At 48.0% G+C, this 9502-nt stretch overlaps 3 pseudogenes; all 3 read left to right on the plus strand.

Moving 5' to 3' along the window:
- Positions 1-51: 51 nt before the first annotated feature.
- Positions 52-170, plus strand: LOC138659846 (5S ribosomal RNA; annotated as a pseudogene).
- A 2422-nt stretch (positions 171-2592) lies between these two features.
- Positions 2593-2711, plus strand: LOC138659182 (5S ribosomal RNA; annotated as a pseudogene).
- An 856-nt stretch (positions 2712-3567) lies between these two features.
- LOC138659847 (5S ribosomal RNA) lies at positions 3568-3686 on the plus strand (annotated as a pseudogene).
- The last annotated feature ends 5816 nt before the right edge of the window (positions 3687-9502 follow it).

The following is a 9502-nucleotide window of genomic DNA, read 5'->3' on the forward strand; positions in this document are numbered from 1 at the left end:
CCCTTACGATTTTTTTCCGCTTGAAAAGACCCGCACTGGTGCTAACTATCTGTCAACGGTCACTCTAAGCTGAATGTGCCTGCCCTCGTCAGATCGCAAATGCAAAGCAGCTTGAGGCTGGGCAAGTACCAGCATGGGAGACTGGCTGGGAATCCCTGGTACCGTTGACATGCTTTTTAGTTTTCATCAAAGCTTTGTATTACGATTCTCTTCCTCTTGAAAAAACTTGCGGAGTTGCTAACAATCCATCAATGGCCGCACTAAGCTCAATGTTCCTGCCTTCGTCAGATCACAAATGCAAAGTAGCTTGAGACTGGGCAAGTATCAGCTTGGTAGACTGGCAGGGAATCCCTGGCACGGTTCCCACATTGTTTTGTTTTTATCAAAGCTTACACTTACGATTTTTTCCGCTTGAAAAGACCCGCACAGGTGCTAACTGTCTGTCAATGGCCACTCTAAGCTGAATGTGCCTGCCCTCGTCAGATAGCAAATGCAAAGCAGCTTGAGGCTGGGCAAGTACCAGCATGGGAGACTGGCTGGGAATCCCTGGTGCCATTGACGTTTCTTTTTTTTTCATCAAAGCTTACCCTTACGATTCTATTCCTCTTGAAAAGGCCCGCAGAGTTACTCACTATCTGTCAATGGCCACTCTAAGCTGAATGTGCCTGCTCTCGTCAGATCGCAAATGCTAAGCAGCTTGAGGCTGGGCAAGTACCAGCATGGGAGACTGGCTGGGAATCCCTGGTACCGCTAACGTGCTTTTTGTTTTTATCAAAGCTTACCCTTACGATTTTTTTCCGCTTGAAAAGACCCGCACTGGTGCTAACGATCTGTCAATGGTCACTCTAAGCTGAATGTGCCTGCCCTTGTCAAATCGCAAATACAAAGCAGCTTGAGGCTGGGCAAGTACCAGCATGGGAGACTGGCTGGGAATCCCTGGTACCGTTGACGTGCTTTTTGTTTTTATCAAAGCTTACCCTTACGATTTTTTTCCGCTTGAAAAGACCCGCACTGGTGCTAACTATCTGTCAACGGTCACTCTAAGCTGAATGTGCCTGCCCTCGTCAGATCGCAATTGCAAAGCAGCTTGAGGCTGGGCAAGTACCAGCATGGGAGACTGGCTGGGAATCCCTGGTACCGTTGACGTGCTTTTTGTTTTTATCAAAGCTTACCCTTACGATTTTTTTCCGCTTGAAAAGACCCGCACTGGTGCTAACTATCTGTCAACGGTCACTCTAAGCTGAATGTGCCTGCCCTCGTCAGATCGCAAATGTAAAGCAGCTTGAGGCTGGGCAAGTACCAGCATGGGAGACTGGCTGGGAATCCCTGGTACCGTTGACGTGCTTTTTGTTTTTATCAAAGCTTACCCTTACGATTTTTTTCCGCTTGAAAAGACCCGCACTGGTGCTAACTATCTGTTAACGGTCACTCTAAGCTGAATGTGCCTGCCCTCGTCAGATCGCAAATGCAAAGCAGCTTGAGGCTGGGCAAGTACCAGCATGGGAGACTGGCTGGGAATCCCTGGTACCGTTAACGTGCTTTTTGTTTTTATCAAAGCTTACCCTTACGATTTTTTGCCGCTTGAAAAGACCCAAATTTGTGCTACAGACCTATCTGTCAATTACTTCTTTATGCTGAATGGGCCTGCCCTCGTCAGATCGCAAATGCTGAGCTACTTGAGGCTGGGCAAGTACCAGCATGGGAGACTGGCTGGGAATTCCTGGTACCGTTGACATGCTTTTTAGTTTTCATCAAAGCTTTGTATTACGATTCTCTTCCTCTTGAAAAAACTTGCGGAGTTGCTAACAATCCATCAATGGCCGCACTAAGCTCAATGTTCCTGCCTTCGTCAGATCACAAATGCAAAGTAGCTTGAGGCTGGGCAAGTATCAGCTTGGTAGACTGGCAGGGAATCCCTGGCACGGTTCCCACATTGTTTTGTTTTTATCAAAGCTTACACTTACGATTTTTTCCGCTTGAAAAGACCCGCACAGGTGCTAACTGTCTGTCAATGGCCACTCTAAGCTGAATGTGCCTGCCCTCGTCAGATCGCAAATGCAAAGCAGCTTGAGGCTGGGCAAGTACCAGCATGGGAGACTGGCTGGGAATCCCTGGTGCCATTGACGTTGCTTTTTTTTTCATCAAAGCTTACCCTTACGATTCTATTCCTCTTGAAAAGGCCCGCAGAGTTGCTCACTATCTGTCAATGGCCACTCTAAGCTGAATGTGCCTGCTCTCGTCAGATCGCAAATGCTAAGCAGCTTGAGGCTGGGCAAGTACCAGCATGGGAGACTGGCTGGGAATCCCTGGTACCGTTGACGTGCTTTTTGTTTTTATCAAAGCTTACCCTTACGATTTTTTTCCGCTTGAAAAGACCCGCACTGGTGCTAACGATCTGTCAATGGTCACTCTAAGCTGAATGTGCCTGCCCTCGTCAGATCGCAAATGCAAAGCAGCTTGAGGCTGGGCAAGTACCAGCATGGGAGACTGGCTGGGAATCCCTGGTACCGTTGACGTGCTTTTTGTTTTTATCAAAGCTTACCCTTACGATTTTTTTCCGCTTGAAAAGACCCGCACTGGTGGTAACTATCTGTCAACGGTCACTCTAAGCTGAATGTGCCTGCCCTCGTCGGATCGCAAATGCAAAGCAGCTTGAGGCTGGGCAAGTACCAGCATGGGAGACTGGCTGGGAATCCCTGGTACCGTTGACATGCTTTTTAGTTTTCATCAAAGCTTTGTATTACGATTCTCTTCCTCTTGAAAAAACTTGCGGAGTTGCTAACAATCCATCAATGGCCGCACTAAGCTCAATGTTCCTGCCTTCGTCAGATCACAAATGCATAGTAGCTTGAGGCTGGGCAAGTATCAGCTTGGTAGACTGGCAGGGAATCCCTGGCACGGTTCCCACATTGTTTTGTTTTTATCAAAGCTTACACTTACGATTTTTTCCGCTTGAAAAGACCCGCACAGGTGCTAACTGTCTGTCAATGGCCACTCTAAGCTGAATGTGCCTGCCCTCGTCAGATCGCAAATGCAAAGCAGCTTGAGGCTGGGCAAGTACCAGCATGGGAGACTGGCTGGGAATCCCTGGTGCCATTGACGTTTCTTTTTTTTCATCAAAGCTTACCCTTACGATTCTATTCCTCTTGAAAAGGCCCGCAGAGTTGCTCACTATCTGTCAATGGCCACTCTAAGCTGAATGTGCCTGCTCTCGTCAGATCGCAAATGCTAAGCAGCTTGAGGCTGGGCAAGTACCAGCATGGGACACTGGCTGGGAATCCCTGGTACCGCTGACGTGCTTTTTGTTTTTATCAAAGCTTACCCTTACGATTTTTTTCCGCTTGAAAAGACCCGCACTGGTGCTAACGATCTGTCAATGGTCACTCTAAGCTGAATGTGCCTTCCCTCGTCAGATCGCAAATGCAAAGCAGCTTGAGGCTGGGCAAGTACCAGCATGGGAGACTGGCTGGGAATCCCTGGTACCGTTGACGTGCTTTTTGTTTTTATCAAAGCTTACCCTTACGATTTTTTTCCGCTTGAAAAGACCCGCACTGGTGCTAACTATCTGTCAACGGTCACTCTAAGCTGAATGTGCCTGCCCTCGTCAGATCGCAAATGCAAAGCAGCTTGAGGCTGGGCAAGTACCAGCATGGGAGACTGGCTGGGAATCCCTGGTACCGTTGACATGCTTTTTAGTTTTCATCAAAGCTTTGTATTACGATTCTCTTCCTCTTGAAAAAACTTGCGGAGTTGCTAACAATCCATCAATGGCCGCACTAAGCTCAATGTTCCTGCCTTCGTCAGATCACAAATGCAAAGTAGCTTGAGGCTGGGCAAGTATCAGCTTGGTAGACTGGCAGGGAATCCCTGGCACGGTTCCCACATTGTTTTGTTTTTATCAAAGCTTACACTTACGATTTTTTCCGCTTGAAAAGACCCGCACAGGTGCTAACTGTCTGTCAATGGCCACTCTAAGCTGAATGTGCCTGCCCTCGTCAGATCGCAAATGCTAAGCAGCTTGAGGCTGGGCAAGTACCAGCATGGGAGACTGGCTGGGAATCCCTGGTACCGTTGATGTGCTTTTTGTTTTTATCAAAGCTTACCCTTACGATTTTTTTCCGCTTGAAAAGACCCGCACTGGTGCTAACTATCTGTCAACGGTCACTCTAAGCTGAATGTGCCTGCCCTCTTCAGATCGCAAATGCAAAGCAGCTTGAGGCTGGGCAAGTACCAGCATGGGAGACTGGCTGGGAATCCCTGGTACCGTTGACGTGCTTTTTGTTTTTATCAAAGCTTACCCTTACGATTTTTTTCCGCTTGAAAAGACCCGCACTGGTGCTAACTATCTGTCAACGGTCACTCTAAGCTGAATGTGCCTGCCCTCGTCAGATCGCAAATGCAAAGCAGCTTGAGGCTGGGCAAGTACCAGCATGGGAGACTGGCTGGGAATCCCTGGAACCGTTAACGTGCTTTTTGTTTTTATCAAAGCTTACCCTTACGATTTTTTTCCGCTTGAAAAGACCCGCACTGGTGCTAACTATCTGTCAACGGTCACTCTAAGCTGAATGTGCCTGCCCTCGTCAGATCGCAAATGCAAAGCAGCTTGAGGCTGGGCAAGTACCAGCATGGGAGACTGGCTGGGAATCCCTGGTACCGTTAACGTGCTTTTTGTTTTTATCAAAGCTTACCCTTACGATTTTTTGCCGCTTGAAAAGACCCAAATTTGTGCTACAGACCTATCTGTCAATTACTTCTTTATGATGAATGGGCCTGCCCTCGTCAGATCGCAAATGCTGAGCTACTTGAGGCTGGGCAAGTACCAGCATGGGAGACTGGCTGGGAATTCCTGGTACCGTTGACATGCTTTTTAGTTTTCATCAAAGCTTTGTATTACGATTCTCTTCCTCTTGAAAAAACTTGCGGAGTTGCTAACAATCCATCAATGGCCGCACTAAGCTCAATGTTCCTGCCTTCGTCAGATCACAAATGCAAAGTAGCTTGAGGCTGGGCAAGTATCAGCTTGGTAGACTGTCAGGGAATCCCTGGCACGGTTCCCACATTGTTTTGTTTTTATCAAAGCTTACACTTACGATTTTTTCCGCTTGAAAAGACCCGCACAGGTGCTAACTGTCTGTTAATGGCCACTCTAAGCTGAATGTGCCTGCCCTCGTCAGATCGCAAATGCAAAGCAGCTTGAGGCTGGGCAAGTACCAGCATGGGAGACTGGCTGGGAATCCCTGGTGCCATTGACGTTTCTTTTTTTTTCATCAAAGCTTACCCTTACGATTCTATTCCTCTTGAAAAGGCCCGCAGAGTTGCTCACTATCTGTCAATGGCCACTCTAAGCTGAATGTGCCTGCTCTCGTCAGATCGCAAATGCTAAGCAGCTTGAGGCTGGGCAAGTACCAGCATGGGAGACTGGCTGGGAATCCCTGGTACCGTTGACGTGCTTTTTGTTTTTATCAAAGCTTACCCTTACGATGTTTTTCCGCTTGAAAAGACCCGCACTGGTGCTAACTATCTGTCAACGGTCACTCTAAGCTGAATGTGCCTGCCCTCTTCAGATCGCAAATGCAAAGCAGCTTGAGGCTGGGCAAGTACCAGCATGGGAAACTGGCTGGGAATCCCTGGTACCGTTGACGTGCTTTTTGTTTTTATCAAAGCTTACCCTTACGATTTTTTTCCGCTTGAAAAGACCCGCACTGGTGCTAACTATCTGTCAACGGTCACTCTAAGCTGAATGTGCCTGCCCTCGTCAGATCGCAAATGCAAAGCAGCTTGAGGCTGGGCAAGTACCAGCATGGGAGACTGGCTGGGAATCCCTGGTACCGTTGACGTGCTTTTTGTTTTTATCAAAGCTTACCCTTACGATTTTTTTCCACTTGAAAAGACCCGCACTGGTGCTAACTATCTGTCAACGGTCACTCTAAGCTGAATGTGCCTGCCCTCGTCAGATCGCAATTGCAAAGCAGCTTGAGGCTGGGCAAGTACCAGCATGGGAGACTGGCTGGGAATCCCTGGTACCGTTGACGTGCTTTTTGTTTTTATCAAAGCTTACCCTTACGATTTTTTTCCGCTTGAAAAGACCCGCACTGGTGCTAACGATCTGTCAACGGTCACTCTAAGCTGAAGACCCAAATTTGTGCTACAGACCTATCTGTCAATTACTTCTTTATGCTGAATGGGCCTGCCCTCGTCAGATCGCAAATGCTGAGCTACTTGAGGCTGGGCAAGTACCAGCATGGGAGACTGGCTGGGAATTCCTGGTACCGTTGACATGCTTTTTAGTTTTCATCAAAGCTTTGTATTACGATTCTCTTCCTCTTGAAAAAACTTGCGGAGTTGCTAACAATCCATCAATGGCCGCACTAAGCTCAATGTTCCTGCCTTCGTCAGATCACAAATGCAAAGTAGCTTGAGGCTGGGCAAGTATCAGCTTGGTAGACTGGCAGGGAATACCTGGCACGGTTCCCACATTGTTTTGTTTTTATCAAAGCTTACACTTACGATTTTTTCCGCTTGAAAAGACCCGCACAGGTGCTAACTGTCTGTCAATGGCCACTCTAAGCTGAATGTGCCTGCCCTCGTCAGATCGCAAATGCAAAGCAGCTTGAGGCTGGGCAAGTACCAGCATGGGAGACTGGCTGGGAATCCCTGGTGCCATTGACGTTTCTTTTTTTTTCATCAAAGCTTACCCTTACGATTCTATTCCTCTTGAAAAGGCCCGCAGAGTTGCTCACTATCTGTCAATGGCCACTCTAAGCTGAATGTGCCTGCTCTCGTCAGATCGCAAATGCTAAGCAGCTTGAGGCTGGGCAAGTACCAGCATGGGAAACTGGCTGGGAATCCCTGGTACCGTTGACGTGCTTTTTGTTTTTATCAAAGCTTACCCTTACGATTTTTTTCCGCTTGAAAAGACCCGCACTGGTGCTAACTATCTGTCAACGGTCACTCTAAGCTGAATGTGCCTGCCCTCTTCAGATCGCAAATGCTTAGCAGCTTGAGGCTGGGCAAGTACCAGCATGGGAGACTGGCTGGGAATCCCTGGTACCGTTGACGTGCTTTTTGTTTTTATCAAAGCTTACCCTTACGATTTTTTTCCGCTTGAAAAGACCCGCACTGGTGCTAACTATCTGTCAACGGTCACTCTAAGCTGAATGTGCCTGCCCTCGTCAGATCGCAAATGCAAAGCAGCTTGAGGCTGGGCAAGTACCAGCATGGGAGACTGGCTGGGAATCCCTGGTACCGTTGACGTGCTTTTTGTTTTTATCAAAGCTTACCCTTACGATTTTTTTCCGCTTGAAAAGACCCGCACTGGTGCTAACTATCTGTCAACGGTCACTCTAAGCTGAATGTGCCTGCCCTCGTCAGATCGCAAATGCAAAGCAGCTTGAGGCTGGGCAAGTACCAGCATGGGAGACTGGCTGGGAATCCCTGGTACCGTTGACGTGCTTTTTGTTTTTATCAAAGCTTACCCTTACGATTTTTTTCCGCTTGAAAAGACCCGCACTGGTGCTAACTATCTGTCAACGGTCACTCTAAGCTGAATGTGCCTGCCCTCGTCAGATCGCAAATGCAAAGCAGCTTGAGGCTGGGCAAGTACCAGCATGGGAGACTGGCTGGGAATCCCTGGTACCGTTAACGTGCTTTTTGTTTTTATCAAAGCTTACCCTTACGATTTTTTGCCGCTTGAAAAGACCCAAATTTGTGCTACAGACCTATCTGTCAATTACTTCTTTATGCTGAATGGGCCTGCCCTCGTCAGATCGCAAATGCTGAGCTACTTGAGGCTGGGCAAGTACCAGCATGGGAGACTGGCTGGGAATTCCTGGTACCGTTGACATGCTTTTTAGTTTTCATCAAAGCTTTGTATTACGATTCTCTTCCTCTTGAAAAAACTTGCGGAGTTGCTAACAATCCATCAATGGCCGCACTAAGCTCAATGTTCCTGCCTTCGTCAGATCACAAATGCAAAGTAGCTTGAGGCTGGGCAAGTATCAGCTTGGTAGACTGGCAGGGAATCCCTGGCACGGTTCCCACATTGTTTTGTTTTTATCAAAGCTTACACTTACGATTTTTTCCGCTTGAAAAGACCCGCACAGGTGCTAACTGTCTGTTAATGGCCACTCTAAGCTGAATGTGCCTGCCCTCGTCAGATCGCAAATGCAAAGCAGCTTGAGGCTGGGCAAGTACCAGCATGGGAGACTGGCTGGGAATCCCTGGTGCCATTGACGTTCCTTTTTTTTTCATCAAAGCTTACCCTTACGATTCTATTCCTCTTGAAAAGGCCCGCAGAGTTGCTCACTATCTGTCAATGGCCACTCTAAGCTGAATGTGCCTGCTCTCGTCAGATTGCAAATGCTAAGCAGCTTGAGGCTGGGCAAGTACCAGCATGGGAGACTGGCTGGGAATCCCTGGTACCGTTGACGTGCTTTTTGTTTTTATCAAAGCTTACCCTTACGATTTTTTTCCGCTTGAAAAGACCCGCACTGGTGCTAACTATCTGTCAACGGTCACTCTAAGCTGAATGTGCCTGCCCTCTTCAGATCGCAAATGCAAAGCAGCTTGAGGCTGGGCAAGTACCAGCATGGGAGACTGGCTGGGAATCCCTGGTACCGTTGACGTGCTTTTTGTTTTTATCAAAGCTTACCCTTACGATTTTTTTCCGCTTGAAAAGACCCGCACTGGTGCTAACTATCTGTCAACGGTCACTCTAAGCTGAATGTGCCTGCCCTCTTCAGATCGCAAATGCTTAGCAGCTTGAGGCTGGGCAAGTACCAGCATGGGAGACTGGCTGGGAATCCCTGGTACCGCTGACGTGCTTTTTGTTTTTATCAAAGCTTACCCTTACGATTTTTTTCCGCTTGAAAAGACCCGCACTGGTGCTAACGATCTGTCAACGGTCACTCTAAGCTGAATGTGCCTGCCCTCGTCAGATCGCAAATGCAAAGCAGCTTGAGGCTGGGCAAGTACCAGCATGGGAGACTGGCTGGGAATCCCTGGTACCGTTGACGTGCTTTTTGTTTTAATCAAAGCTTACCCTTACGATTTTTTTCCGCTTGAAAAGACCCGCACTGGTGCTAACTATCTGTCAACGGTCACTCTAAGCTGAATGTGCCTGCCCTCGTCAGATCGCAAATGCAAAGCAGCTTGAGGCTGGGCAAGTACCAGCATGGGAGACTGGCTGGGAATCCCTGGTACCGTTGACGTGCTTTTTGTTTTTATCAAAGCTTACCCTTACGATTTTTTTCCGCTTGAAAAGACCCGCACTGGTGCTAACTATCTGTCAACGGTCACTCTAAGCTGAATGTGCCTGCCCTCGTCAGATCGCAAATGCAAAGCAGCTTGAGGCTGGGCAAGTACCAGCATGGGAGACTGGCTGGGAATCCCTGGTACCGTTAACGTGCTTTTTGTTTTTATCAAAGCTTACCCTTACGATTTTTTGCCGCTTGAAAAGACCCAAATTTGTGCTACAGACCTATCTGTCAATTACTTCTTTATT

Source organism: Ranitomeya imitator, chromosome 1, assembly GCF_032444005.1.
Source record: "Ranitomeya imitator isolate aRanImi1 chromosome 1, aRanImi1.pri, whole genome shotgun sequence".
NCBI classification, from domain to species: Eukaryota; Metazoa; Chordata; class Amphibia; order Anura; family Dendrobatidae; genus Ranitomeya; species Ranitomeya imitator.